Source organism: Lathyrus oleraceus, chromosome 1, assembly GCF_024323335.1.
Source record: "Lathyrus oleraceus cultivar Zhongwan6 chromosome 1, CAAS_Psat_ZW6_1.0, whole genome shotgun sequence".
Classification (NCBI taxonomy): Eukaryota; Viridiplantae; Streptophyta; class Magnoliopsida; order Fabales; family Fabaceae; genus Lathyrus; species Lathyrus oleraceus.
This window is the reverse complement of record NC_066579.1, coordinates 170,848,053-170,853,767: the sequence shown is the minus strand read 5'-3', so window position 1 is coordinate 170,853,767 and position 5,715 is coordinate 170,848,053.

Below are 5,715 nucleotides of genomic sequence, written 5' to 3'. Positions count from 1 at the left end.
CTGAACCAGGTCTCCCTATAATTTAGCAACCATTACAAGCATGGATGGTTGATTCCCTAAAATCCAAGAGATGTGGTTAGGCCCTAAAGACTTCTTATATAACGTTTGTTGATCCAATATACACTCTATGCATGATCACACGTTATGGGAGACACATCTGGACAAATGGTGCTCGAACTAGCGCAAGGGAGATTCAGGAAGGATGAAGGACCAAATGTGTGCCCTTGCCCCACCTCTAAGGTCTCTTTAAATTATACCACTACGCAGTCCCTCATGCACGAGAGCTCGTAAAGGCCAAAGTGTGTTAATCCCTAACTCATCTTTAAACCCTCGTGAAGAGCCTCGTTGAGGGTTTGTTCTTGACTTTGTGTCTTAAATGATCATTATGAGCGAGACTTGATTGAGTCCCCTAGACGAGAATTAGTTGAGTTCTACAGTCGAGACTTAATTGAGTCCCTCAAGGAAGACTTAGTTAAGTCCCTCAGGTGAGACTTAGTTGAGTCCCTCAGGCGCATTTACAGTCTTCTGTCTGTGTGATACATGTTAGTTAGGAAGTTTTGAAGTTTCTTTTAGAGGGAAAGTGTTTGACGGATCTAATGCCAACAATGGTGATTTAACCTTAGGATGTCCAATTGGCCTTTTTCCTTTGGCATGTATTGAGACGTGCAAAACCTTTCGCATCTAATTTGAAACTTGGAGACCTTTTGATAATCCCTAGTTTCCTCTCCTATTTAAGGAGACGGGAACTAACTTTTTACTTTTTCATGAACTTCCTTGCTTGGAGTTTGTAAATCTTTCATTCTACCTTGGGTAACTTCTGCCTCTCTGCGAGCTCAAGTTCAAGTTCTATGCAGGTACTTCCCTTTTTCCTTTTTCTTTATGGCAATTATTAGGGATTTAGATAATGGTGGAAACTTTGTTGAACCCTCTACTCGTGATGAGCGTATAGCCCTTTGTAACTATTATTATAGGAATGTTAGACTTCCCTAAGGGACTATTGGTTGTAGATTAGTGGAACTAGGTATGTTCAGAAGTTGTAAAATCATGTTAATTACGAGAGAGATAATAGTGGTGGAAGTGATGGTGACTCCTATTTTCCTTATATTTTCCTAGGAAACAAGACGAACATGATTATTTTCGACCCTGGTCCAAAGATGTGAGGGAAGTTAGGTCTATCCACATCGTCGACGACCATATAGCCTCCCTTCAACAACAACTTACTTTTTCTTCTTCTGGTGACAAATAAGTTGTTCTAGAGGTGTGCTCTTTTGAGGAGAAGGCCAATATGGCCGCTTTTGATGCCTCGTCTACTTCATCCTTTTACTTTTATTTGCCTACCATATACGATATTAGGACTTGTAACACCTCAAAATTTGCCCTCTTCTCTTGGGACTAGCATTAACATATGGCATACATTTTAGGTCATTAGGCATTTGCATATTGCATATCATGTGGTTACATTGTGCAAGCCATTCTCCCAAGTCTTGATCAGAAGAAAGGAGGTCATGTGCAAGCTAGGGTTTTATTGACTGATTATTAGCCATCTGAGGATTGGACTATGAATTAGGGTTTCATGATTCTCAATGGACATTGATCTTCATCTTGATTGCAATGGTACATCATCATCATCATGGTTGGATGTCATCAGGAGATTGAAGAAGATTCCTTGAGATTAGGGTTTTGACCACTGGTCAACCTTAATCATCTGCATTGGGCCAATCAGGGCATAATCAGGAGATGGGGGCTATGATGGTTATGGGGATCATAATGTGATTATATTGAGCTCATGGATGCTAGGGTTTCATGGTTGAGCCATTTCATCAGGAGTTTGGGGCTCAATTTGATCAGTGCGTAGCCAAATTCATCTATCTGTCAGAAAAGTCAATTGTGGTCAACTGTGCCTGGATTGATGGATTTGGAGGAGGGAGAGGGCAAGAGATACTCCATTCATGTTCAAACAAGTCTCATTTGACATTTCAAATACTCACATTGAAGGATTTGAGGTCATAGCAAAGGTTTCCAAAAGGAAAAATGACCTATGGTTTCAAGTTTCCAAAAGGATGGCAAGTTTTTGGAACGACTTCAACCCAATTTTCCACCATCAAAAAAGCTTCAAATGGAATTTTGATGAACATGAAAGTTGTAGATCTTTCTCTCCCATTTTCAAAAAGTCCAAGATCGTGAGAATCGGATGAACGGTTGAGGAGATATGGTCAAATTACCACCGGGCGTGCATGGCAAAATTTTCCATGTATCGATGCACACGAATTTCGTATCGATGCGTGCAAGGCAAAAAAGGGCCATGTATCGATGCACACGAGTTATGTGTCGATGCACACTGTTAAAAAGTGCCTTGTATCGATGCAAACAAGTTATGTATCGATGCATACTGTTAAAAAGTGCCTTGTATCGATGCAAACAAGTTATGTATCGATGCACACTGTTAAAAAGTGCCATGTATTGATACAAACAGGTTATGTATCGATGCATACTGTTAAAAAGTGTTATGTATCAATACATAACTCTATTTTGAGCTCTCATACAGCACTGTTCATGTCCATATTACTTCATGCACCATCTTCATGCACAAGAGTGAAAATCTCATTTGAGCCAACACACTCCAAATATCAATTGAGAATGTATGAGTTGTCAATGAGCTGTCACAGGGCTTGAGTGAAAAGGCCATTTTGCCCTTGCTTAAGTTAAACCACATTATGCTAATTACATTTGGTTTGGTTAATTAAGGTGATTAAGTGTGGATTAAGTTGAAGTATATATTCATAATCATCATCTAATCATAACAGAATATCACAATTATCAAGAACAGATCTAGAAACCTCTCATTCTCTCCATTTTGCTCAAGAACACAACAACCTTCAATCTCAAGTTTCTCCTTCATTCCTTCACCAATCCACACGATTTTGGTTGCGTTGGATTCACATCATCATTGCCTAGAACTGTTTGTAGCATTTGGAGGAGGAATTGCTTTGAATCGTGACTGTTGCTAATGCCTTCATCCATGGTGATTTCGGATTGCGAGCTGTAGGAGCGAAATTGAAGGAACCTGAGCATCACATCACCTTGCCTGGAGCTTGTGCTGCTGCTGTTTGAGGAAAAGGCGCGCTAAGAACACCGATTCGATCACTGCAATTCCAGGTTTGAAGAAAATTCGAACCTCATGAAATGCTTCGAGTTTATATGTGTTTTAAAGTGCGTTTGATGTAGATTACAATGATGTAATTAGAATTGTGAATGATTGACCATAGCCTGAGAAATCTGGAAATGAATTATTATGTCCAAACCCTAAGTGCTTCGATCCTCTTGATTTAGAAACAATTAGGACAAATCGATTTCATATTTGGATTGTAGAGATTCATGCGATTCCAATGCATATCTACTTTTTGATTTTGGTGAGGTTTTGAAATATTCGTGTTCTTGATGTTGCTGGTGGTTTCTGGGCGAAGAAGATGAGCTGAAGCGTGCTAGATCCAAAAATGCATTTGAATTTTCAAATTTGTTGTTTCCCGCTCCCGCCAAAAAAAAATTACAGAAATGCCATTGTCCTTTTTAAATTATTTCATTTAATTATTAGAAAATATTTAACACATTAAAAAATTCATAAAAAATAGTAGAAAATCAGAAAAATATGGAAAAAATTGTGTCGACTTTGTCTTTGAGTGTAGGATTTTTTTGACCTATTGGTCAAAGTTGTGCTTGGCAAATATTTTATTTGGCATAGGCTTTTCTAATGTATGTCACATTTTGATACATTTAGGCAATTTGATCATGAAATGCTCATATCATAAAGTAAATGGCTGAAAATTTTTGTGGTGGTTCTTGACTCATTGAGGATTATTTATATGTAAATTTCATGAATTTTTGATACCTGGTTAGAGAGCAGCAAATTCTGGAACTTAGGTGTGACAATTTGTGTCACACCTCTTGATGTCAACTTGTTGAATTTAATTGGATAACCTATGCATGTTAGAATTGGCTGAAATTTTGCATGATGACTTGTTGACATGTTAGGATGCTTGATGAATTTTTGTGGAATTTTACACTGCATTTTCAATTTAATCTTGATTTTTCATTTCTGGTTGTTGAAATTGCAAGCTCATGTGATACATGTTGGTAGATTGATTGGGAAATCCTCATATTGTATTGTATGGCCATGAAATTTGATATGCATGAACTAGACACATTGTGTGACCTCCCTGTTTTGGTCTCATCCATTTCTTTGTTGTTTTCAATGAGATATGAATTTTTGAATTGGATGTATGCATTGATGGTGTGAATTGAAGCATGAAATTGTGTCTGTTTTTGTTGATTTTCATTGACATGGTTCCATTTGCCCAATTAAGCCCAAATTTGACATGGTAGACCTTGATTGACCCCTGTTTAGGTGTATTTAATTTGAGATTTTTTTGATGTGTTTTGGCATGGCTTTGAATGCAATACTTCTGTTTGTATATTTGGTGCTTCATTTGAACCAATATGGATTGTTTTGTGCATGAATTGAACTTGATGAGTGATATAAACATGAGACCAATGATGTTTGATCTTGTTTGATGTTAATTTAATGTTGGATGGTGGATACCTTGCTGTTTTAACTTTTTTCTTGCTTTTGGACCCTAGGCTTGGCCTAGTGGTCTAGTTACTAATGTTTGCTTGGTTTTTCAGGATCAAAAGCATAATGTACATGGAGAATGATACAAGTTGATTTTAATTGATGTTGTGGATGTTTGTACACTAACATAACATTGTTTTGTAGGTGTTGGAGCTTGGGCTTAAGCCTTGAGCTTGCTTTGTGTTGTATTGTTTAAACTGTTTGATTGTTTGCTGTACAATTTGTCTGATTGAATACTGACTGAGTTTGATTGTTTCCAGGTACTTTAGTTGCTCAGTTCCTTGTGAACTATTGCTTTGCTTTGCTTTGCATAAGCAATTTGCATTGAGGTAACCTACTAATCTTCATGTAGTCTGGAGACCCGGCTGTTACCGGGTCGGGCAAATAAATGTCTGAAGTCCTCCTTAAGAGGCGATGATTGTGTTTGTTTATTTTTAAGCCCAAGCAGGTGAAAGTCCTTCAAGTAAGGCAATTGGTGGAAGGTAGGGACAAGCAACCTGTCCCCCACTATTCAGTGAGTCTTCTCCTTGCTCCCATTACATGGTTGTAGCATTGAGATCAAAAGCCCAAGATCTGTGCAGTGCACATTGTGTCAGAGTCATCGAGTATAGAAGGGTTCCCCTATTCTGGACCCATGCTCATTTGTCAGCTCTCCCTGGTTAGGGATAAGAGCTGTGAGGTCTGATCCTCACTTCATCCTTTCATCTGCTTCACCTTAGCCTCGTAATGGCAAGGTTAAGAGCAAATCCAGCCTGTACAGACGACTCGCTTCGGCGGTCAAACCCCATTGATTGAGCCTCTTGTTTGGTTATAGTGGGTGTTTTGTGATTATTTGATTGACATGCTTGTTTGAGATGCCTGTTCTCATTTGATGTATGATATGACTGTATGCTTGTGTGCTAGCTTCTTTCCTGGTTAGGTTAGTTTGCTTATGCAAGTAGGATAGAAAACCGAACTTAGGGTTAACGATGCATGACAACATTAGGCTCGAGTCTCAGCTCCCTAGTTGTGTATTTTTCCCCGGTTTCTGGTTAACAATTTAGTCCCTTTCAGGGGAACTACATCGCCCTGATCCTCGTGCCAGACGA